Genomic DNA, 27,341 nt, shown 5'->3' with positions numbered 1-27,341 from the left:
AGATTCATTCCATTTTCCAACTGGCTGGCTGGAGGCTGAAGGACAAACCTTTGGATTTGGAGACATTCAGAGAGAGCTCTTGGGACCAAGCAGAGAGATAGGCCGCAGCTAACTGGGCTATATTGGAGACAATAAAAGATCTGAACTTTTATCACCTGGCTGCATTTGGGGTAATTATTGATCTGAACTGATACTAAGGCTGCCTCCAGAAAATCTCCCCGAGAAACCAGCCTTCTCTTAGAGAGAACCATTATTATTAAAAAGAAGAAAAACACCACAGTCAATGGTTTCCTGACCAGAGTTGTTTTTTCTCTTCCCTAATTCCTTTCTGTGGGTCAACCCATTCTGCTTTGGGAATTCAGAGAATAATTTAGTCCTTCCCAATAAAACTTATTTCTTCCTGCTTGGTTTTTGCCCTCACTTTTTCTCTCCCAATGCCCTCCTCCCACTTCCTCCCACTCTTGTTCCAGATGGTAGAGAATTTGGAAACCAGAATTTTTATGAAGAAACATAATTTCCCCCAGGAGTTCCTAAAGGAAGTTCCAGAAAGGTCAAGGTCATGGATAAGAGGATAGGCTTTCTTCCAAAAGAATGAGGAAAGGTAGGGAAAGGGCAGGTAAGAGAATTTCTCCCTGAAAAGTGCTTTAGTCTAACTTTCTGCCTCCCTTCCAAGTATAGTCATCAGTCACACTACCCAGTTCACTCTACCACCAAGCTCCCTTTACTCCATGGAAAACATCAAGCTAAACACAGCTAGAGAAGAAGAGCTGAGAGCTCAGGGGTCACTTCAGGTCGGGTCAATTTCAATTCAATTAATTTTCAATTTGATTCTATCTACAAATTCCATCTACAATTGAAATTTATTCCAATTTCAATCAAAATCCAATTCAAATTTAGTTTCAATTCCAAATTCAATTCCATTCCAAGCCTAAATCCAGTCATAATCCATACAATTAAATTCTAATTCCAATTCTAATATTAATTCCATTTCCTTTCCCATTTGAATTAAATTCCAATTCCAATTAAATTCCATTATATTTCCAATCCAATTCCAAATTCTAATTCCAATTCCAGTCCAATTCAACAAGCATTTATTAAGCATTGAGACATCTAATGAGACATCTAAGGGATATGGTAAATAATTCCAACTCAAGTTCAACTCAATTAATATTTGTTAAATATTAGTAAATAGAATACCTGAAGGGCATAGTAGATAGACACTCTAGTCTTTGAATGAAGAAGACAGATATGATTTGAAATCTGACCTCAGACACTTACTGGATGTATAATCCTGTCACTTAATTTCTGTTTACCTCAGTTTCCACAACTGTAAAATGAGGATAATAATAGCATTTATCTCCCAGGGTTGTTGGGAGAATCAAATGAGATAATTATAAAACACTTAGCACAATTGCCTTACACAGAGTAATTGTTATGTATTATGTATTAATTGTTAGTATCATCATCCTCATCTTTTTCTTCTTTCTTCTCCCCCTCCTCCTCCTCCTCATCATTACTTTGCCAGATCAAATGAAATTAATCATTAAGTTTATAGTTTATGCTGTTCTGATATTTCAATTATTTGTGACTCTTCATGACCCCATTTTCAGGTTTTCTTGGGAAAGATAATGGAATGGCTTGCCATTTCCTTCTCTAGCTCATTTTGCAGATGAGGAAACTGAGGCAGACAGGATTAAGTGATTCACCTAGGCTCTCTCACTGGTAAGTGTCTGAGGCCATATTTGAACTCATGAAGAAGAATCTTGTGACTTCAGGACTGGTGCTCCATCCATCTCACCACCTAGCTGCCTCAAGCTTATGTCTAGTAGAGGAATACGATATACATGGGTAGTTATTCTTCAAATGATCCATGATTTTCTCCATATGGGGACTTCTTTCACCAATTTAGCCTGCATCCCCTCAATACTTTTACATCCTGTATCACTCTTGTCCATGTCCTTTCACTAAAGAATAATAGAGACCTTCTTCTGGTTCTGTTAATATTTCATGAAGCTACTCCATAGTCAATCAAGTTGTCCATCTGCTATGTCAATAAACTTCAGTAACTCCCAATAATTTTTTCTTTCTTTCTTTCTTTCTTTTTTGCTGAGGAAATTGAGATTAAGTGACTTACCCAGGGTCACACAGCTAGGACGTGTTAAGTGTCTGAGATCAGATTTGAACTCAGGTCCTCCTGACTTCAGGGCTGATGCTCTATCCACTGCACTATCTAGCTGTCCCTATTTTTTTTTAATAATAGTTTCTTTTTCAAAATATAGGCAAAGATAGTTTTCAACATTCACCCTTGCAAAACCTTGTGTTTCAAAATTTTCTCCCTTCTTTCCCTCCACCCCCTCTCCTAGATTGCAAGTGATCCAATATATGTTAAACACATGCAATTCTTCCATATGCAATTCCACATTTATCATGCATAAGAAAAATCAGATCAAAAAGGAAAATAAAATGAAACTCTCAATAATTTCTAAGACCAAATTCAAACTTATTTGGCACTTAAGGCTCTCTACAACCTGACTCCAACCTATCTTTCCAGCCTTGTTATATATTATAATCTTTTTTCTAACCAAACCTGCCATCTTGCTACTCCTCATACATAACAGTTCCTCTCTAGACCTTTGCACAATCTGTTCCCTATGCCTAGACTGGGTGCCCTAGTTCCTTATACTTTGAATAATCTCTTGTTGCCTTCAAAGTTTAACTCAAATACAACTTCCTGCATGAAGGCTTTTCCGATTTTTCTCACCAGCTGCTAGAGTCTTCCCACCCCAAAGCTATCTTGTATTTATTCTGTATTTAGTTAATGAATGTTTACTGTGTATGTATTTTTATAGATACATGTTGTTTCTATAGTAGAAACTATACTATAGAACGTAAGGTCCTTAAAAGACTGTTTCATTTATTTCTTTGTTCCTCCAAAGTCTGTAGGCACATAATAAATGCTTGTTGAATCTAACATCCTATACCAAGATAAGGTTAAAATGAATCATGATTTAGATGATACTATAAGTAAATTAGGAGAACAAGGAACAATCTACCTGTCAGATGAAATGCAAAATGGATAATTTTGTTTACATTAAATTAAAAAGTTTATGCACAAACAAAACCAATGTAGTTAAGATTAGAAGGGAAGCAGAAAGCTGGGGGAAATTTTATAGCAAGTGTTTCTTATAAAAGTCTCATCTCTAAAATAAATAGAGAATTTACTAAAATTTATAAGAAAACAAGCCATTCCCAATTGATAAATGGTCAGAGGATATGAACAGACACTTTTCAAAGAAAGCCATTTCTAGTCATGTGAAAAAATGCTCTAAATCACTATTGATTAGAAAAATACAAATTAATAAATACTTGTTGGTTAAGTGTTATATATCCCTACATAACTAGTCCACCTTCTTTTCCAGACATGTTTGTCTTTGATGGTGTATTTTTTTTTTTTTTTTACTTTTTTTTCCTGATAGCTTTTTATTGACAGAACATGTGCATGGGTAATTTTTCAACTTTGATCCTTGCAATCACTATTGTTCCAACTTTTCCCTTCTTTCCGTCCACCTCCTCCCCTAGATGGCAGGCAATCTCATACAAGTTAAATATGTTAAGGTATATCTTAAATACAATATATATGTGCATATTTATACAGTTCTCTTCCTGCACAAGAAAAATCAGATCAGAAAGTAGTTCACATTCATTTCCCAGTGTTCTTTCTCTGGGTATAACTGGTTCATTGATCATTGATCAATTGGAACTGATTTGGATCCTCTCATTGCCAAAGAAATCCACTTCCGGATTTCTTTGACAAAGAGACCTAACTAAGTTTCAATTGATAAATGACAGACAAAAGCAGCTACACCCAAAGAACGAACACTGGGAAACGAATGTGAACTATCTGCATTTTTGTTTTTCTTCCCGGGTTATTTATACCTTCTGAATCCAATTCTTCCTATGCAACAAGAGAACTGTTCGGTTCTGCAAACATATATTGTATCTAGAATATACTGCAACATATCCAACATATAAAGGACTGCTTGCCATCTAGGGGAGGGGGTGGAGGGAGGGAGGGGAAAAAAATCGGAAAAGAAACGAGTGCAAGGGATAATGTCAATATAAAGTAATCATTAAATAAAAAAATAAAAAAAAAAAAAGAAATCCACTTCCATCAGAATACATCCTCATACAGTATCGTTGTTGAGATATATAATGATCTCCTGGTTCTGCTCATTTTATTTAGCATCAGTTCATGTAAGTCTCTCCAACCCTCTTTGTTTGACCCTGCTGGTCATTTCTTACAGAACAATAATATTCCATAACATTCATATATTACAAGTTATCCAACTATTCTCCAATTGATGGGCATCCATTCATTTTCCAGTTTCTAGCCACTACAAACAGGACCACCTTTCTTTCCCTTCTTCAATATCTCTTTGGGATATAAGCCCAGTAGAAACACTGCTGGATCAAAAGGTATGCACAGCTTGACAGCTTTTTGAGCGTAGTTCCAAATTGCTCTCCAGAATGGCTGGATCCATTCACAACTCCACTTGATGGTGTATTTCATATCACGTGTCATACTCAAGCCAATGTGTTTTGGTAATATGTTTTTGCCCTTCTTACATCCCCTGCAATAGTACATCTAATTGATGTAAACTGTGTCCCCTTTAATCTTTGGGGGGGGGGGGCGGCTGATGTAAACTGTGCCCCCCTTTTGGGGGGAACGGTTGGAAAGAAACCTTTGAGGGAAGGATGCTCCTGTCTCAAACCCTCCTGGTCTCTGGGAGGGACCACACCAATTCTTAAGGGAAACTCCCAGATCAGTAAGCTCATCCAATTGGAAATCTCAGCCTGGGGCATGGTCAACTCTTCTATTGAGTTGAACATTAGTCTCTGAAACTGCGTCCCCAACTCCGGGCCAGGACAAACCTAATAAAACCGAAGACCTGTCAATCCATCTCTGCTAATTCTTAATCAGGAGTTTGCCTGCTAAGAAAGCTGTCTTCTTAGTGTAAATAAACCCATTCTTGCCACAAACTTCGAGCCTGTATTCATTGGAATTTGCGAATTCTCAGCCAAAGGGGAGTCCATTGCTGTCAGCAGATCTCTCAACCCTCAATTCTCACACTGCATAATAACTTCATAATATATCTGGCATATCATCCATCTAATTGGTTTTTCCTGTGTGAGTAGGTAGATAAGCTGCTCTCTTTAGAGTTATAGCGGATATCATTTAGGGAAACCTGTAGTGTTCTGATGCTCAATTCAATGAAAGCAATTCCTTCCACAAGAAGGAACATCTGAAGAACTTCACTATCCTATAAAGAATCCCTCTTCTCTTTTTTTGCCTAAGACATCCTCCATGATCTTGAAAACACTTTGGATGAGTATTTGTTTTATATTTTCTTTGATACGTATCAGTAAGAAATCAAAGAATGAAGTTATTTTATTGGTTGCCCTTGTCTTGGTCAAATGCATTGGAATTGGTTAGTTTGTGCTTCAGATACAGTCTTCTCCAGAACCATATATGGAATCTTTTTCAGTTTGATAGACCCTTCCAGAGAGCTGTATACCATGATGAGAAATCAAAGCAGGATTTTTACAGAGGTCAGAGAAGCATACTACACAATAGGACACATTAAATTCATTAGAAAGATACAGAATGTTGTTTGTTTTTTATTCTTTAAAAGGACCAATGACATATCTTGATTTGCAAGTGAATTGGATTTAAGTGAGACAGGACTGTGAAACTCTCCTTCAGAGTCATCAGAATCCATTGGCGCGACATGGGTCTGGACAATTGGATGAAGAAGACTCCAGATGCAGCAAAAGACTTTGGCCTTTTTCAGTCTTTCCCAATTCTCAGTTTGTCTAAGACAATACACATTCATCAATTAAAGGCTAGGTGAAAATTGAGGCAAAAGAATCATTCTGGAAGATCCTCAAGGTTTCTGGCCAGAACTGGAACAGTAGCTATTTACACTCTCTTTGAGGCATTAAAACGCAAACAATGGGCAAATGAGGCTTGGATTAGGAACTGTTATTGGCCAAAGAGAGTCAGAGTGATTTGGGTTTAAAGGCTTAGTCAACTAGCTTCATTTGAATCCCAGAGGACTTTATCAAAGCCTGGTTTACCAGAACTATATTCCAAGAAATCCTAAATGAAAACTACATGAGATAAAAGAATTAATTGTCCCAGTTTAAAAAAAAAAAAAAAACTAACTAAGAAGTGTCACATGAGGTCTGAAGGGGGAATGGTCATTAGCAATTGGGGGATTATAGAAAACTTCATAGAAAAAGCAGAATTTGAATTTGGTGGGGAGAGAGGATAAAGGATAATTTAGGCATAAGGAATCATGGCGGGGAGGGAAAGTGTAGAGGTAAGGGGAGATGGGAATGTATAGAAAACTATGCAGTCTGGTTTGGTAAGAGCATGTTAGAGTGAGTACATGGGATTAGGATGGGAGGAAACTTTAGCTGTAAGGTTTTTTATAACAGATTATAATAGGTCTTGAACACCAAATAATGGAGTTTGAACTTTACACAGTAAGCACACAGGCAACTATTAGGTTGCTTTGGGTGGAGAAATGACATAGTCATCTAGAAAATGGCATGGGGAAAATTCTCCAGACAGTGATATGAAAGATGGATTAGAAAGGGCAGAGAACTCATTGGGAGGCCTTGAAATAGTCCAGATTGGAGACAATGTGGTTCTATACTATGAAAATGACATTGAGAATAGAGTAGAAGAGATGGATGAAAGAACTGTTTGAGAGGTGGGAAGAAATAAGTAGTGGCAACCTCAAGATTTTGAATATGAAAAAAAAAAGATGAAGCATAAAAACATGGACAGAAATAGGAAAAAAAACCCCAGAAATTAGAGCAAGTTTTAGCAAGAAAGATTATAAACTTGGTTTTGAACATGTCAAATTGGAGATTTGCAGGGTGCATCCAAGGAGAGACACTTGTACATAGTTGGTGTTATTGACCTGGATTCAGTAGTTATAGCACTACTGGGTCTGAAGTCAAGAAAACATAATTAATCTGTCCTCAGATGCTTGTTAGTTGTGTGACCTTAAGACTTTTCAGTTAACTTTACAATTAACTTCTGCCTCAGTTTCCCTATTTATTAGATATTATTATTGTTACAGTGTAGAGACATGGCAAGCCAAGAAAAACAGTGGTTTAGAATATAGATTTTTTAAAAAAAACTTAGAATGATCATAAAAGATTATGAATAGCATTGAGATTGGGATGGGATATAAAAATTCATTAGAAAGTAAGTTTCTTGAGAATAGGGAATGCTTCAGTCCTAGCAGAGTACCCAGCACATAATAGGCACTTACTAAATGTCTATTGATTGATTGATTGATTGAATTGGTAATCATCATCAGAATATGACTCCTTCATACTTGAAGCCGTGAGAATAAAAAAGACTGGCAATAAATAAGGTAGATAAAAGAAGTCTTTGGAGTGAAATTTTGTTCACTCAAAGGAAATGACATATTAAAGGCATTTGAAGAATTAACAGAGCCCAAGATTCTTAATGGAACCTGAAATGTGGGTGTTGAGGTTGAGAAAGGGGACTCCAAAAGTTTGGGGTCACAGACCAATGTCACAAGGTGTATCAAAAAAATTTGCAGGCTTGAACCAATTTTCTCATCAAGGGGCAAAGTTTATTATAATTGTAACACCATTACAAACAGGCTAAGTTCCAAAAGAAGTACTAAGAGAGAAGAAACCCCTTTATCCAGCTTTCTATCACTGACACGCTAATTCTATGGCCCAGAGGAGTGTTCTCCAGAATTTGGTTATCATTGACCAAAAGATTATCTATCTGACAGCCAGCAATGAACTGAGGACCGGCTCCAGAATTTGGTTGTCACTGACCAGATTATCAGTCAGCAATGAATTAAGGAATGGTCTATTCAGAATCAGACAGATTATTGTTCTTAGATTGGGAGTGTGGGAAGTCCCTGAGGATTACTGACATTGTTAGAACAGAAGCCCCCTCTAAAATCAGGGGACCTCAAATGTTATATTACATCATGGGCATATGGTATCTTTCATATCAGCTCTTCCACAGGCTCACCATATGAATTTGAATAAATTTCTTCTGAGCTTCAATTTCTTTACCTGTCTTCTCACCTTCTTCAAGATCTGTTGAAATGACTATTGTGACTGATGTGTAGTGTTTTGATATTATATAAGCCATTACTATCAATGTAGTCAGTGTACACAATTATCCCTGTTATATCCTCTTATCACTAGTATTATCACTTTTATATATTTTTGAAGAGTCTGTTCCTACTGTTCCCATCCTAACCTATTCATCTTTGCCTATCTGAGCTGGGATTCCAAGGCCTAAGAGAGCATCATCTCATGCATCTTTCTACCTGCCTCCCTGTGGTCTCCTGTTCTCCATCAAGTTCCAATGTATGAGCTCTCCTGGTCTCCCAAAACCAAAATCCTTTCCTCAAAGACAGAGAAGAGAAGAAGGGGGTGAAGGGAACAGAGGTACCTATTGCAGAGACTCATATTTGCTGTCTCCAAGAATCTGAAATGTTTCTTTTCTTTCTTTTTTTTATTTTTCCAACTCAAGGAACAGGAGTAGGTACATGGCACAGTCTGTAGAGCACTACAGAGTTCAAATCTGGCCTCAGACACTTAGTAGCTATGTGATCCTGGGCAAGTTGTTTATCCCTGATTACCTCAAAAGAAATTGCTATCCTCCAATTCAGGGCGTGGGAGTGGAAGAGTGGGATAAGACTAGGCTAGCATTAAAAAAGAAAGAAAGAAAGAAAGAAAAGAACATTGTTGGGGTATCTTTTTTTTAATACAGAAAAGAAAACCCAGAAGACCAGAAAGGTATAGACAATTCTAAAGGCTACAGGATGAACTCATTAAGAGCTTAAAAAGAAAAGTAAGCTATAAATAATCAAGACTTGCAGTTTCATGTTCTGCTATGTACATGAAAATGCCCATTTTATTTGGCATTTGTTAAGTTCAGAAGAAGAAAAAAAAAGTATTTGAAGGGCTTGTCTCCTTATAAAGGGATTAGACTTGTTTTATTTGGCTCCAGATGAAAGAAATAGGAGCAATGGGTAAGAGGTTGTAAAATAGGCAAGGTTAGCCTTAAATTAAGCCTAATGTAAGGAAAAACTTCTTCATTAGAGCTATCTCAAAATGAAATGGACTGCCTAAGTAATGGATTTCCCCTCCTTGGAAAGGGTTTTTTTAGGAGCAGAGAAATTCACCTTGTTTTTGGCTTGCCTACTTTGAATGGAAGGAGGCAGTGTGCCTTGGTTCCTCTTGGGACCTCTTGGTTCATCTGCCCCACAGGTTGGTGCAGATATCTCCATTTGATGAGTCCAATCTCTAGCATTTGATGAGTCCTCTTCTTACAAGTAACAGGTAGAGCTTGCTTACCTAGGAGGTTCAGAAATGGAAAATTCCCCCTAGCTCCCCTTTCTCACCCCGAGATTCATAGGCCCCTTAGAGTCCAGCTCAGGCCAAGGGCCACTCACTGCCTCCCTGAGCCCCACCTAACCCCAGACCTGTGCCACCCAGTCCTGCTCTGCCAGATGAGCATCCAAATGAAGGAACTCTGCCCATACTCAGATATGAAAATTAGCCAGTTGGCACCCAACATCATCAGGGCCTCAGCCCCTTATCTTAACCCCCAGCTGTTCGGGGCTCTGTCCAACAGCAAGAGCATCCAGAGACAGACACAAGGAGCTTGAGTTACAAGGGCCCAGTGGAAAGCTCTGGCCAGGCCTGGGATTAGGAGAGAATCAAGGAGAAGGGGAATCAGGTGAAAGGAGAACAGAACTCAGCCTGTCAATGATAAGCTTTGTGGCAAAAGGTTTTCATACATCCCAGGTCTGATAGAAGAATTTTCTTTAGCATATTTCATAGACCTTTAGCATTAGTAAGTTATATTTCTGTTGTTGTTCAGTCATTGCAGTCATGTCCAAGTCTTCTTGACCCTATTAGGGGTTCTCTTGGCACAGATACTGAAGTGATTTGCCATGTCCTTCTCCAATTCATTTGACAGATGAGGAAACTCAGGTAAGCCCAGAATCACCCAGTTAGCATCTGAGGTTAAATTTGAACTTGGGTCTGCCTGACTTTGTGCTCCATCCACTGTACCACTTAGTTACCCTTAGTATTAGGAGAAAGACCACTAAATCAAGTTTTGTCGTTTTGCATTTGCATTTTGTCTGCAAGACCCAGAAATATGGGTCTTCTGCCCAGAGTAATATAGCAAGTTCACAGCAAAGCCAAGATAGAAGCGTGTGATGACTCCCAACTTTCCTTGTGCTGAACTCCCTTCTCCTTCTTACATCTCCTTCTTAACCTTTTCTCTTCCTGTTCCCCTACCCTAATACCCCAGGGCTGAAGGCTGTGATGGGGATGGACAAGAGAAGGGTCCAATTTAATGTTTTATAACCTTAAAGCTTCTTAATATTTGAGTCAAGACCTATATAGGGGGGTGAGGGAGTCACATAACTGAATGTGAGGATTGTAAAACATTAAAATATCAATCAGTTCTGAAAAACATTGAAATTGCTCTGTCTTGCAGTACCAACTATTCCAACAAGATTTAATTCTTTATGTAAAAACAAACAAGCATATCTATCTCATTAGTATACAAATTTGTTTTTGTCTTTAATAAATGGTAAAATTATATGACTATCAAAGCATTGTTTTAAAATAAATTTCTTTATGATTTAATATCAATACGTATTTGATTTGTATACTTATTTTATATACCTATATACCTGGAGTCACATAAAAACTTATTAGATTAAAAATGGGTTGCAAGTGTAAAACGTTTAAGAAGTCCTGGTATAATCCATGTTGAGGGAAACAGGACACATCTTTTTAAAAACTGAAGATCAATGCATGCAGAGGATAATTAATAAATGCAGATTTGAATGGAAATAAGATCTTAGACATACAAAGATTGGAACACAACCATATACAATATACATATATGTATATACACATACACACAGGTACTCTGCTATCTATGTATTTCTCTATTACTGTTGAGGGCATCATCCCAGTCACCTAGGTTCCATACCTATGTGTCTTCTTGCTCCTTACTGTTTCTCACCTCTACCATTTCCAATTTGTTGCTAAGGTTTGTCAATTTTACCTTCATAATATCTCTCATATTCTCCTCAAATAATATAATCATATTATATAAATCAAATATAAAATCCTCTGTTTGATATTATGGGCCAGAACTCTGAAAAGGTGTGATCACCTCCTTTTTGGAGTTCCCACCTCCCTAATAAGCCAGGGAGGACATGAACATCTATGTTCTAAAACAAAAGAAAGTGGGAGATGTTATGGGCCAGAACTCTGAAACAAGGATTCTTACAAGGTATTAAGTCAGTAGAATTGATGAGACAATGCTTATCTACTTTAGCATGGTGATTAATAGTTCTCTAAGTTCAATATGATTGATTTATTTTTACAACAAATAATGGTTTCCTAGTGATATAATGACTGGTTTTACTCAGTATAGAGCATATAAGCTAGGACTCAGAACCAGAGACAGACTCAGAAGGGCTCAGAGAGAGACTCAGAAGGACCAGACACAGACTCGGAAGGGATGCAGAGACAGATTCATTCCATCTTCATCAGCTTCTTGGTGGCTGGCCTATCTTCCTGCATTTCTCCACTAAGACCAAGACTAAATCCTGCACAGGCTTCTGGGAGGTGTCATAACAAGAATTTTCTCCAATGAACAAGGCCTTCAGGAGGTCCTGGGGTTTGGGATAAGGCTCTCAAAAAAACTAGCCCAGCAGCCCTGTTTGTAGTAGCTAGAAACTGGAAATTGAATGGATGCCCATCAATTGGAGAATGACTGGGTAAATTGTGGTATATGAATGTTATGGAATATTATTGTTCTGTAAGAAATGACCAGCAGGATGAATACAGAGAGGACTGGAGAGACTTACATGAACTGATGCTAAGTGAAATGAGCAGAACCAGGAAATCATTATATACCTCAACAATGATACTGTTTGAGGATGTTTCTGATGGAAGTGGATCTCTTTGATAAAGAGAGCTAATTCAGTTTCAATTGATCAAAGATGGGCAGAAGCAGCTACACCCAAAGAAAGAACACTGGGAAATGATATAAACTGCTTGCATTTTTGTTTTTCTTCCCGGGTTATTTATACCTTCTGAATTCAATTCTCCCTGCACAACAAGAAAACTGTTCAGTTCTGCACACGTATATTGTATCCAGGATATACCATCTGGGGGAGGGGATGGAGGGAGGGAGGGGAAAAATCGGAACAGAAGTGAGTGCAAGGGATAATGTAAAAAAAATTACCCTGGCATGGATTCTGTCAATATAAAGTTATTATAAAATAAAATAAGATATTAAAAAAAAAAAAAAAAACTAGCCCAGGCCGCACGCAAGGAAACTAGACTGTGAAGGAGATAATAAAGGCTTTGGACTTTAACACTTGGCTATTCTCATGGTGATTACTCTAACTGAAAAGAAGGCTCATCCCAAGACCTCCAGAAAACCAAACAAGAACATTACAGTTTGGTGTTTGAAATTCTTCATGTGCTGAGTGAAGCAAGCAGAATCAGGAAAATATTGTAAGCAGCAACAGTGAAATTCTGTGATGATCAACCATGATAGACTTGGTTCTTGTGACTGGTTCAGTGATCCAAGGCAATGCCAATAAACTTTAGGGATAAAATACCATTTGCATCCAGAGGAAAAACTATGGAGACCAAATGTAGATCAACACATATTATTTTCACCTCTTTTTTTTTTCTTGTTTTTTTTCCCTTTTGTTCTAATTTTTCTCTCTCAACATGATCCATATGGAAATATGAATGTACATGTATAACAAAAAATGTTTTTACATGTAACTAGGGGAAACAAAAATAACAATAAAGTGAAAAAAATTCTTCATAATCTGCTCCCACACATCCCTTTTTAGTCTTCTTATACCTTACCCCACCCTAACCACCCATGTTCTTCAATCCAGTTGACACTGGTCTGTTCTTCAAACAAAACATCCCCAGCTCCTAACTCCAGGCATTTTCTTTGGCTGTCCCCCATTTCTGGATGGCTCTCACTGCACATCTCTGCTTCCTGATTTCTCTGGTTTCCTTCTAGCTCCAGCTAAAATCCCATCATCTATAGGAAATCTTTCCCAATCCCTCTAATTCCAGTGCCTTCCCTCTGATGATTATTTCCCATTTATATTGCTTATAGTTCATTCATATGTAGTTATTTTGTGATGTCTCCTTCATTTGATTGTAAACAAGGATTGATTTTACCTTTCTGTGTTCCTAATGCTTAGCACATAGTAGGTGCTTAATAAATGTTTATTGTCCAAATGACTGAGCTATTAGGTCACCTATTAGGTGAGGGTCCAACTCAAAGGAAGCCACTCCTGCTGCATGAGTCCTTTTATGGATAACCCTCAGTGAGTCTTCCTCTGACTATGGACCCCCATTAAGGAAATGAGTATGAACCTTGACAAAGGTCTTCCTGGACTCTGAATGACAGGGAGGTGAATGAGGTCAGTCTCAGGCTGGAATTCCTGGTTGGTGAAGGAATTATGGGAACCAGAGGCTCTTTCTGTGAAGCATCAGTCTTCCTCTTTGGTTCTTTCAAAACTAAAGGAAGTTGACATTTTAAAATGGCATCTTCAGGATTGGAGAAGCAGTGATTTTCAGAAAAAAATACTTCTGCATTTCAGAGAACAGGAGCTCATCTGCACGTCCTTAAGGCCAGTCTCAGGTCTGCCAGTCTAGAATCCTGGCTCTGAAAGGCTGGCTTAGAAGAAACCAGACTCTACTTCTCACTAAGAGTGGGTCCCAAATATCCCCAGCCTCCCTTAATGTTGTGCTTACATATGAGCCTTGCACCTATTTATAATTTTTCTTCCCAGAATCTTCTGATCTGAAGGAAGGATACAATCCTGATCTTCATGGTATCATAGGGGTAGTGGTCTATTTAATTTCACTGCTCATAAGCACCCATCAGTGCTTTATTAAACTTAGCTAGGTGACACTAATTCAAAGTAACAACACTTAATGAAAAAATAGTGGTAAAATTAGTTCAGCTCACAGGTGAGCTATGTCAGTGTCAAAAATGTTCATATGATTTAAATTAACTTTGAGATTTAGTGTTATGCCAGTCAAATTACCAAGAGGATACTTTAAAGAACTAGACAAAATAATAATCTGCCCTATTCCCACTTCTTTTGATTTGGAGGAAAAAAAGCAGTCTAAAATTTCAAATAAAATGAGGAAAAGTTCAAAAGAGCTGTATTTGGAGAGATGGAGAGTTTCCCCCAGAAATTATTTTGATATAGATAAAAGATATTCATCATTTTTATTTATTTAGTTTATTCATCATTTGTTTATCGAACTGGGACAACTAGTGACCCTGTGCCACAGGGGGCTCACCAACTTGGTGCCAGACTTTGTGAAGCCACTGGATTGCCATTTACTCTCCTGCAACTCAGAATTCCTGAATTTAAGAAATCTACCAATCTCAACCTTCCCAGCATCAAGGATCATGTTCATATCATCTCTCCAGCTATCCATCTATCTGTGTATATACATATGTTTAAAAGAAATTAAGTCAGATATTAATAGTATCAATCCCAAATAGCTTCTATACATCCACAGACACATATTTTCAAGGGGAAATTAGTCTTGATCCCAGTTAGTTTCTTATTCTCTCCCAAAACAACAGTTAGAGGAAATGATTTATATATAACAAGTTCTAGAGAACCTTCCTAAAAATCACTATTATTTGAAAAATACTTTGGCCCCTTTTATAGGGGACCAAAAGATGACTCAGTGGAGTTAGGAAGATCTGAGTTCAAGTCCAGCCTCAGACACTTACTAGCTATATGACTCTTAACAAGTCTCTTAAACCTGTTTGCCTCAGTTCCTCATCTGTAAGGATGTGGGAAAACAGGGACACTGATACATTGTTGGTGGAATTGTGAACACATCCGGCCATTCTGGAGAGCAATTTGGAACTATGCTCAAAAAGTTATCAAACTGTGCATACCCTTTGATCCAGCAGTGTTTCTACTGGGCTTATACCCCAAAGAGATTCTAAAGAAGGGAAAGGGACTTGTATGTGCCAAAATGTTTGTGGCAGCCCTGTTTGTAGTGGCTAGAAACTGGAAATTGAATGGATGCCCATCCATTGAAGAATGGTTGGGTAAATTGTGGTATATGAACGTTATGGAATATTATTGTTCTGTAAGGAATGACCAGCAGGATGAATACAGAGAGGACTGGCGAGACTTACATGAACTGATGCTGAGTGAAATGAGCAGAACCAGGAGATCATTATATACCTCAACAACGATATTGTTTGAGGATGTGTTCTGATGGAAGTGGATCTCTTCGATAAAGAGAGCTAATTCAGTTTCAGTTGATCAAGGACGGACAGAAGCAGCTGCACCCAAAGAAAGAACACTGGGAAATGAATATAAACTGCTTGCATTTTTGTTTTTCTTCCCGGATTATTTATATCTTCTGAATTCAATTCTCCCTGTGCAACAAGAAAATTGTTCGGTCCTGCACACATATATTGTATCTAGGATATACTGTAACCTATTCAACATGTAAAGGACTGCTTGCCATTTGGGAGAGGGGGTGGAGGGAGGGAGGGGAAAAATCGGAACAGAAGTGAGTGCAAGGGATAATGTTGTAAAAAATTACCCTGTCATGGGTTCTATCAATAAAAAGTTATTAAAAAAAAAAAAAAGAAAATTCCAAATGGGGTCACAGAGAGTCAGACATGACTGAACAATTAGCTCCTTGTGGCTAGCTCCCTGAACTTATTGCCCCACATGAGAAATGCTTTTCTGAATAATTTTTCAAAATTTCCCACATCAGGTTGTTTCTCTTACCCAGAATTTGAGTGACATCTCTGTGGTTTGCAAATCCTGCACAGGCTTCTGGGGGATGTCATAACAAGACTTTTCTCCAATGAACAAGAAAGGTCCTAAGGTTTGGGATATCATGAGCAAGATGCACAGATGGCATTGTCTTTGGAGAGTGGATATTTCCTCTTTTAGAGACTTTGATTTATTTTAATTCGTAAGCAATGCTTCTTCCCCCACTCCTCATCTCTTGCCTTCTTTGGATGAGGGGAGACACTGCATTAACTCTAATGCTTTCATAGTTATTTAGAGTACATTCCCAGTATATACCCCCACTTCTCCTGCCCCATCTCCCACCACTGGAGACTTCCTGTTTGACTAAGAGTGGGAGAAGCTATAAATTATAGAGAAGACAGCTAAGCTTGACCCAGCCTTGACCAAAGGAGAATCCCAAAGTAAGCAAAAAAGAAATTTTGCCTTTCCACCTATAGATCATGCATAAAATACCCTGGCTTAGATAAAACGGAGATGGGGCAAGATAAAGCACCCCTCCCCCAAGCCTGGGACCAGACTTTTCTTATATTTGCCATTCAAATTTCCTTATTTTGTGCTGCTTACGAAGACCATAATACAAGACAACTAAGTGTGCCTGAAATGAATGTTTCTTGGTCCTCTTGGTCGCATGATGAAACCAGTCCTGTAATTCTTGTCTTTGCCAAGTTTATATTTTAGTACTTCAATGATCTGTGAATCTCATCAGTATGAGCACTCCGGTGTTGTAAATAGTAGCACATAATACCTTCTTATCATGATTTCCTTGTAAATCAAGCCAAGCTGGGTTTCATGCCAAGTTTTCTACAGTGCCATTTTCCCCTTCAACTTAGTAGCTACATGGAACAATGGAGAAAATGCTGGATCTGGATTCAAGAAGACCTGAATTCAAATCTTACTTTAGATACTTAACCAGCTATGTGACCCTGCCAAATTACTTAACCTAAGTCTTTCTCAGTTTTTTCATTTATAAAATGCGAACGATTTCTTGTGGATGTTGTAGGGATCAAAGGATAAAATATTTGTGTAGTGCTTTAAAAACCTTAAAACACTATGCAAATGCTAGCTATTTTTTTTATCATTTTGTGAGGCAATATTAATCAGTATCTCTAATCACTCTCTGCATTCGCAAATCTATATAAGATTCACAAAGTACAATCTTCATTGTTGTAGCCTCTCCCCTACTCCATATAATCTTTCAGAGATGACACAGACAGCAACTCAATTTACAAAGTAATTTGAACTTTTCCCTTCCTATCTTGGTTATCAACTTCATTTAAGAGCCATTAACAAGTTAACCTTGTTGGATAATCTTTGATGGAGAAGACATAAATAAAAAAGGACTTTAACAGTTCTTTCTTCTCCTCATCATCAGTTATCAACCCACCTGTCCCAAGGAGCAGTCATATTTTCTTTGGGCTCCTTTCTCCCCAGTAAAGCTAAATAACTAACTGCTTTCTGCTGTTCTTAGCATTTATCTCTGGTCTTAGATCTTTCAACTTTATCACTCTGAACAATTTTCTTATAGAACTATGACATTATTTTGTATTCATTCTCCCTTAGTACTGTCTTAAATGACCTTTTTCTTTACCATTTCCTTATTTTGACTTCTGTGATTCACCTTGTAGTTCAAGGCATTAGTGATATATCCATTTCTACTTATAAAAGCAAAGCTACATAATGGATCAAGTTATTTGTGCCATCATTGTTGTTATCCTCATCATCAATTATATACTAAGATTGCAAACTAATAAGAGTATCTGGGAACACGGCAATGTATATCAGAAAAATACCGGGCTCTCCAAATTTCTCCCTAAAAGAAAGCAAAACTTCATCTCAAGGTTAATGTGGAGCAGCAGAAATAAAAGCTGAGGTAAAGCAATTGATCTCAGATATCTTGAGGAGACTTTGAGGAAAAATCAGACTCCAAGGGTGGCCTGGCCCAAATGAAGTACAAACACTTCCAGGAAGGCTCTGCTGAATCAATGAACAAAAAGCCTTTGGGGCAATTGGGTCTGGCTAGATAGTTTAAAAAAAAATTAAAAACAAAAACTTTTACCTTAAGGACGGTGTGAGAGGTCAGATAACTGAGTAGGGGAAGACTGAAAGACCCTCTGTTGTCTCAGGATGCCAGACCCAGCTGATCAGCCATGGTCTGGGTTGTGGTTTTGGGTAAGGAGTGAGCACATGCCAGGTGAGTGGGGTAGCACAAGGGTGGAGATGCTGTTGGCAGTGGCCAGGAGAGAAGACATCCTGGTTTCAGTTCTAGGGCAAAAAAGTGAGCTAAAGTTTGCAGTTGAGATCATTTTCAGATCAACATGCCTGGGGGCCCTTGCTCTGGCTTAGAGATGGAGATGAATACACCCTAGATCAAGCCCTGGACAGAACTCAGAAAGTTAAAGTAAGAATGATAAGTTTTTATCCTGGGATCTCTTTCAGGTAGTGATCAGTGAACTTTTTCTAATTCTATTTTTCTATTTCTACTTTACCTTCTCATTCTAGAACTTCAGGATAGTTTTCCTTAATAATTTCTTGTAATATTGTATGTACAATACTAAATTTTTTTTTGTCATATCTTTCAGGATATCCAACAATTCTTTTATTGATTCTCTTTATTCTGTTTTCCAAATCAATTGTTTTTTTCTAATGAGATGTTTCACATTCTCTTGATTTTGATTTATTATCTCTTGATATCATTAGCTTTTTTTTTTTTTTTTTTTTTGCTTAAGTTTTTGGATCTCTCTTTCTAGTTGGTTGACTTTCTTTTCATAATTTTCTTGAACTGCTCCTATTTTTCCCCTAGTTTTCTCTCTCTCTCTCTTATTTTATTTTTGAAGTCTTTTTAAAGTTTTTCCAAGAATTCTTAAGTATATGTTTACTAATCTGGGTGTGCTAGTACACACCTATAATCCCTACTACCTGGAAAGTCAAATAGTGAAACTGAAGCTGCATAATAATAAGATAAGACTCTTTAGAAAGATCCTGGTGTTGGGAGAGATTGAAGGAAAAAGGGACAGAGAGGATGAGATAGATAAATAGATAGTTTCGTAGAAGCAATGGACATGAATTTAGATAGACTTTTAGACAGAAATAATGGAGGCTAGAAGGCTGATCATGAAGAGCACTAAGTGACTGAACAACAACAATTCTCTCTTTGGTGAGTATAGCTTCCAATCACAAAATCTTCATTTCAGAAGAAATCAAATAACAAGCAGCCCCCAAAACAATGGAAAAATGAATAGTGGGAATAAGCTACGGCATGTTTTGCTAATGTGTTCATGAAGAGAAGAATAAAAGATATATCACTGGCAACATGGATGAAAAGAAAAGGAGGCAGGCAAGTTCAACAATAAAAATGGAGAAAAATGGATCTGGATATTGCAATGGTATGTACAAATTATTAAAAGTTCTAAAAGAAGTCATCTAGCATGTTGGATGGATCCACTAGAGAAAATATTTGGAGGCAGATAGATAAAAATCACACAGGATGAGAAGGCACAAGTGTTTAGACTGTATCGGGCCATCTAGTACCCTTGCCAACAAGATCAGGCATCCTTTGTAGTATCTCATTCTCACTGCAGTACAGAAATAACAAATTCTTTTACCCTGGCATACTGTTTCTGATTCTTTCTCCAAAATTCACTGTTTTGCCTGAGGCTGGGAGAGATGGAGATGAAGAACAAAAGCTGTTCCTGGAGTATCAGGGATACAGTGGTAGTGGCAATAAAAGGGAAAGTGGAATCAGGGCAGCTGATTTCTAAGCCCATGAACCATAAAAACAGTCAGGATTTCCGGGATACAAGGTAGGATATAGGGAAGGGAGAATTTAGAGAACCTTAGAAGGGGGAAGCTCCAGGGAGAGGGATAGAGGTCCTCTGAGTTAGCCCTAAATAGAGATCCGAGCTTCTTTACAAAAGAGGTAAAGGTTTAGAAATAGGAAATAAACTGCCCAGTTAAATCAGTCCTCTGGGAGAGACTGATACCAAGCCCTAGTTACATAACTTTCCAACAAGAGGCTGAAGTGTTTACTAACAGCTACAGTCATGGAAATTACTTACATAACTCCCAACACTGGGGAGATTTTTTTCTATCACGTGGAAAGGGGCCGGATTGGGGGGCAGTGGGTAGGGAGAGAGGGAAGAAGATTTTGTTTCCTAGCCTGAAACTTAATTCTCTTTCTTTCCAAATTCAGGGCTTAACTTAGCCCCTCCTTTATCAAAGATTTTAAAGTAGCTAAAGACTGGCAGTTGGATTTCCTACATTCAAACTTCTGTGGCTCAGATAAGCCCAAATAATTCATAGACTTCTCTGAAGCAGAGTATTAGAGCTGAGAGCAGACAGCTTCATTTTACTTGTGAGAACCTGGGAAGAAAGAATAAGGTATTTGGGAAGGGGGAAGGGATGAGAAGAGGGAGGTGGGGGCCAATGGGCTAAAGGGAAACTCTAGAACCAGATAGGAGATAGTTTTAAGAGAAGAGAGAGGCACAGGATCCTGGGCTACAGAGAGGGCAAAACATTGACAATATTTGATGGGCAAATCCATGAAACCATGGCAATAACTCCACTTCCCACTCATGATTCCATTAGCCAGTCTCTGGAAGCCTGCTCTTCAAGGACTTGTTTAGGAAGGGGATCCTGAAAAAACAAACAAACAAACAAACAAAAAAACTATGGGTAACTTTAGTTTCTTTCCTTGTGGGAATTTGGGGAGAAGATTAGAGCTGCAACTAACAATTTTGGTGCCAGGAAATGAACTTTCAAGGCTCTCAGGGGTCTCAAACTTTTTAAATAGGGGCCAGTTCACTGTCCCTCAGACTGTTGGAGGGCCAGACTATAGTAAAAACAAAAACTTTGTTTTGTGGGTCTTTAAATAAAGAAACTTCATAGCCCTGGGTGAAGGAGATAAACGTCCTCAGTTGCTGCATCTGGCCCGTGGGCTGTAGTTTGAGGACCCCTGCAAGTCACTGCTCTATAATGGGAAACTAGAAACCCTGGGATACTGGGTCCAGTAGGTGGAGATGGTTGGTGGAAAGCAGGTTAGTCTTAGCTCAAGAAGGAGCTTACCTGGGGAACCACCAGGCAGCTTCCTGTTTTAGCTAATTATTTTTAAATAGGTACTAAGCTCAATTGTTATCAAAGGTATCCTAAATTTGAGAGACCTGGAAAAAGCCATGACTGCCCTGCCCTAGATGAGACTTTAGTTGACCAGCAGTCTAGGCAAGAAACCACTAAGAATTCCATGGAATTCACCTCTAAGATCCCAGATTTTTACTTCCTATGTGACATTGGACAAGTCACTTCACTTAGCCCTGGGTCTCAGTTTCCCTAAATGTAAGATGACTGAGTTGGAGTAAATAATCTGTGATCTCCTGAGATTAACCAATTTATTACACAAGTGAGCCCTGTATGTGCCCAGCCCTGTGAGGGAAACAGAAAAAAGTGTAAGAATTACTAATAATTGACATTTAGAGAGTGTTCAAAGACTCCAAAGTATTTTGCATATAATATCTCATATAAATCTCATAACCACCTCAAGAGGTAGGTGCTGTACTTATTATTACTACCTCTATTTTGCAGATGAATAGAGTAAGACTCAGAGAGCTTAAGCAACTTCTTCTTATCCATACAATTAGTTAGTGACAGAGGTTATATTATTGAACCACACAATCTTAGAATTGGAAGAGCTCACTTAGTCCAGTCAGTGCCCGGATAAGATGTCCTTTTACAAATACCTGACAGGTAGCCGTCCAGCCTTCACTTATATTAATCATAATATCATTTTATATTAATATATTTGAATTTTAGAAAAATAGATTTTTCAGTTCCTTAAAATATTTCTAAATTTTTCTGTGAAAGAACACACACACAGACCCCAAACCAAACCAAACCAAACCAAACCAGAAATCCTGGCTGAAGTCTTGGACTTGAAAATAAGCCCAGCCAATTCCTGGAAAGGCTACATGAGGCTGAGATATTTGGTATGCAAATCGATGGGGAATATCAGGTAATGCCTGTTTTTAAAAGTCTGAATCATTAAATCGCTAGAAGGGATTCTATTTAAATATTTTGCAGGGGTAGCAAAACAGTCACCAGAGTATTATGATCTGAAAATATCCCTAGGGGGTGGGGGTTTACCATGAACATTAGAGACAGATTTGGACCCAGCTTTTTTAGATGTGACTTACCCAGAGAAAAGAATACTCCTAACCCTGAGCCATGCTAAGTAACAGTCAATAAGTGGTGTAGAGTTCAGAAAAAATAGACCACTCTGGGGTTGAGGAGTTTTGTGGATGCCAGACAAGAGAGTTTGGTAATGATTTTGGAGGTAGTGAAAGCCATTGAAGGTTCTCGAGTATAAGAAGGACATGAGGGGAGTGGATTTTAATAAGACTTCCCTTGTTTCAGAATAGCCTCCCATCAGAGAGGTAAGGAAGCTGTGACAAGAGTTCAAATGGGGGATTATAAAATACAAGATTTTAGGAGGTTATTCTTATGTTGTATATCTTAGGTTTCAAGATGGAATCAATATCCTTGATCCTGGATTTTCTTCAAACTTGATAAAATTTTAATTTTCCCCCCAATTACATTAAAAACAATTTTAAAAAAAGTTTTGAGTTTCAAGGTTTATCTCTCCCTCCTTCTCCTTCCTCCTCCCTGTGATGATAAGCAATCTGATATAGGTTATACATGTGCAATCATGTAAAACACTTTCATAACAGTTATTTTGTACAAGAAGAGTCAGAGGGAGAAAGAAAGAGAAGGAGGGAGGGAGGGAGGGAGGAAGGAAGGAAGGAAGAAAAAGAAAGAAAGAAAGAAGGGAAAGGAAAGAAAAAGAAAGGAAAAAAAGGAGGGAGGGATGAAGGGAGGAAGGAAAAGAGAGAGAGAGGGATGGAGGGAGAAAGGAAGGAAGAGAGGGAGGGAGGAAAGAAAGGAGAGAAGGAGGGAAGAAGGAAGGAGGAAGGGAGGAAGGAAGGAAGAAGGAAGGGAGAAAGAAAGAAAGAAGGCAGAGAGAGAAAAATAATATGCTTCATTCTGTATTCAGACAACATCAGTTTTTCCTCTAGAGGAAGATAGCATTTTTCATCATGAGACTTTGAAGTTATCTTGGTTCATTGTTTTGCTAAGAATAGCTAAGTCACTCAATCTTCATCATACAATTTTGCTGTTACTGTATACAGTGTTCTCCCGATTCTGCTCACTTCGCTATGCATCAATTCAATAAGACTTTTTAGATTTTTTTCTGAATCCTGCTTGTCATCTCTTGTAGCACAATAATATTCCATTACAATCATATTCCATAGCTTGTTCAGCCATTCCCCAAATGATGGACATCCCCCGAGTTCCAATTTTTAGTCATCATTAAAAAAAAAAAACTGCTATAAATATTTTTATGCAAGTAGGTCTTTTTCCTTTTTTTATTTTTTTTAATCTCTTTGGGATTCAGACCTAGCAATGGTATTGCTGGATCAAAGAGTATGCACAGTTTTATAGCTCTTTGGGCATAGTTTCAAACTGCTCCCCAGAATTGGAGATTCTAAGTGGTTTTTGTTACTGAAGCCTAGAAAAGTCATATCCTCTTGTCCTAGAGTATCGTATTCAGTCTGGTCATCACCTTGTACAAAGGTCACTTATAAACTGGAAAATAATTAGAGAAGAATCAATTGAATAGTGAAGAGTCTCATGCTATTTGAATAGGGATATGCTGACAAATGTACCCTGACACACTTTTCAATTTAACATGCATTATTAACATTTCCTCCATGATTTTTTTAAAAGTCCAGACAATCAACAAAAAATAAATAAATCAAGCCTTGGTTTATAGCATTTGTCTGTTACCAAGATTAAAAAGCTCACACTGAGAATTTTAACAATTGGCTCTGGGTTTGAATTGACTCCAAACACCCCTGTATTGGAAGACAGAGTTGAAAGGAAGCCTAGAGTTCTCAAGATCTAAACCTCTTATTTTACAGATGAGGAAATTCAGGAAAATTGAGGGATTTGGCCATGATTACATGGATCAGATTAAATGGAATTTGAAACCTGGTTCTCTGATTCTAAACTCATTATCTTTTCCACTTCACTGAAGTGCCTTTTTCTAATTCATTGAAGTAGATAACTCCCGTGAACCCTTCCAATTTTGACATTCTGTGAATCTGTAATACAACAGTCCATTCCCCTGTTCATAATGAGAACCATCATTGCGATGGGAGTAAACTATTTGTAGGCAGCAGAGAGTCGGCTCGGACCTCGCCAATATGGCAGCTTGGGAAGAGATCATGTCACTTCTCTTGTCCTAAGATGTCTCATATCCCTCTCCACCCCCCAGACCAGGGCAAGACACTAGTGTGAAGCATGGATAGGTGGAGACTAGGAGATGCTGGTGAGAACAGGCCTATTTATGCTAGAAGGTTACCCAGACCTCCTACCTTTAGTCTGCCTGAGATTGTGATACCCGACACTCTAAACTAGGAATCTGGGATCAGCATGTTCACAGCCAAGACCAGCTGTCTTCTAGCTGAGCCTTCTGGCAGACTTTGGAACTAATGAATGATGAAGCATAAGCACATGGCCTTCCCCTCCCATTGCCCTGTCGCTCAGGGCTCACAGCTTCCTTGTAAAGAACACCAAGACCCAGGCATCCTGTTCTCCTGAATCCTTGGGCTAATTGCTTTATGCAGAAAGAAGGGATGGGTCAGGCCCCAAGGCCAAGAGCCATGGAGTAACCCAGGGCCAGTAGTTTTTCCTCACCATTCTGGAGCTCACAGAAACATCCCACTTCCACTATGCCCTCCCCACCCTTCTCAGAAACCATAATCAAGGACTGACATTCGGAACAACCAGCAGATCATAAAGGTACAAATAATCCTGGTTCACTGCCAAGATTCATCGGAATTCTAGACAATCATAAATGAGGAAGCAACTTTTAAAGTCACTAGTCCAAGTTTTTACAGCAGTGCAAGAATCCCTCCTATGTCTCCTTGAGAGATCTTGTGGTTTGGGCTAGAACCCTTTAGAGATTAGTATCTCACTACTTTCTGAGGAAACAGGTTCTATTTGTTTATAAATCTGATAGTCTATAGTAGAAACTGGATAAGTGTTTGTTGAATGGAAGTGGAAGTTTTGAGTTTTCTTGAAGTAAATCAGTTTATAATTTCTCCCCATTGGCTCTAATTTTTTTTCCTTTTTCTTTTTAAAAATTTATCTAGTTATTTATTTGTTAAGTATTATTTTCCCCAGTTACATTAAAAAAGAACTTTTTTTGTTTATACATGTACATTAATTTTTATGTACTTCTGTATGAATTGTGTTGGAAGAGAAAAATAAGAACAAAAGGAAAAAACCACGAGAGGAAAAAAAAAAAAAACAGGAAAAAAAAAGTCAACATAGCATTAAGTTGATTTACATTCATCTCCATAATTCTCTCTCTGGATACAGATGGCATTTTCCAATCCAGAGTTTATTGGAATTGCCTTGGATCATTGAACTTCTGGGAACCAAGTTATAGTTGATCATTGCATAATCTTGTTGTTACTTGCAATGTTTTCCTAGTTCTACTTATTTCATTTAGCATCAGTTCATGGGAATCTTTCTAGGCTTTTCTAAAATCATCTTGTTCATCACTCTTTAATAGAACAATGATGTTCCTTTATTTTCCTATATCATAACTTATTCAGCCATTCTCCAACTGATGGGCATCTACTCATTTTCCAATTTTTTGCCACCACAAAAATTGCTGATACAAACATTTTTTCATATGTGAGTCCTTTTCCCTCTTTTATGATTTCTTTGGAATATAGACCCAAGTAGTGATGCTGATAGATCAAAGGGTACACTCAGTTTTATAGTCCTCTGGGCACAGTTCCAAAATGCTTTCCAGCATGGCTGGATCATTTCACACCACCATCAACAATGCACCTAATTCTTTCTTCTAACTAAGAACAAACCTAATCCCGCCTGTCTGTAAAACACTGGAAGATGGCTACGGAATTGTGTCCTTCCTAAACCTGCTCTTCTAATGCAACTCAATCTAATCAACATTTACTAAGCGTCTACTATGGGTCAGGTATTGTGCTAGATAAAAAGAAAGACAAGCTCTGTCCTCAAGGAGCTCACACTCTAACGAGAAGAAAGGAGTCAATGCACACACAAAAAAATGCACAAAGGAAAGCTGGGGGGAAGGGGACACTGAGTTGGGTACCAACACAGGGACATCTTGTTTGATGGAGTTGAAACCAGGCAGAGCAGCAGATGCAAAGTGGTGATTGGCAGTTTGGTCTTCTCCAGGCTAAACACCCACAGTTGTTTGTTTTTTACAAATCCTCACATAATATAGTCTCTAGGCCTTTTAGTCTCTTGGTTGTCTTTCTCTGAACATAGCTCAGTTTGTTCACATACTCCTTCCTAGAACCAAAGGAAATCCCAACCAACTGTGGCCTGGCAGAGCTGTGTACAATGGGACGATTTCCTCGCTTCTTCTGGATGCTGCTGCCCAAGGATCTGTTGCATTCCCTGATTGATGAGGACCTCATATGGCCCATGCTATCCAGGAGGCTCCAGCAATACTGAGGACCTGAATTTTATTTCCTAACCATCTTCTCCCCCAACCACAGCTCAGTTTTTCAGTCCTGGAACCATAATCAATTCAATACTGGCTACTTCCTTATGTGTCCACTCCTCAGCTTTCTAATTGTCCAAACCAAAATATTCTTTCCTGGCCATCATATCCCTGTATGCATTATCTCCACCATTATAATGGAAGCTTCTTAACAGTAAGGTCTGTCTCTGCTTTGGGATTTGAGATCCCAGCTCTTAGAACATAACATATTTGCTTGACTAATTTTAGTGCATGTGTTCTGGATAAGTAATTTAACTACCTCATTTTTCTCAGCTGTAAAATGAGGATCATAATAACATATATCTCTCAGAATTATTATGAGGACCAAACAAAAGAATTATCTGTAAAGAGCTAAGCACATTGCCTGGCCGATACTAGGTGCTTAACGAATGTTTGTTTCCTTCCTATGTGCTATATCTATATTTTAAAGAATGAATTTGAAATTTGAACCCAAGTGAGACTTTACATTTATTCCTATTATGTCTCATGGCCCATGTTTTAGCCTGTTGAAAATGTTTTAGATTTTGATTCTATCCACTGAAGAATTCCCATTCCTTCCCAGCTTTATGCTTTCTGAATGTTGGCTAAGCATGCCATCTCTGACTTTGACTTTTCGATAAAAATATTAAGCAATCCAGAGCCAAGTACAGATTCACTAGAAACTTCCTGTCAAGTTGTTATCAAATTATCTCAGACTATTTTTTAGGTCTGTTCATTCACCAGTCCCAAATTTATTTGACTACTTTATTCTAGTCTGAAGTTCTATAATT

The sequence above is a fragment of the Antechinus flavipes genome, chromosome 1, assembly GCF_016432865.1.
Source record: "Antechinus flavipes isolate AdamAnt ecotype Samford, QLD, Australia chromosome 1, AdamAnt_v2, whole genome shotgun sequence".
NCBI classification, from domain to species: domain Eukaryota; kingdom Metazoa; phylum Chordata; class Mammalia; order Dasyuromorphia; family Dasyuridae; genus Antechinus; species Antechinus flavipes.
Note: the sequence above shows the minus strand (reverse complement) of the source record.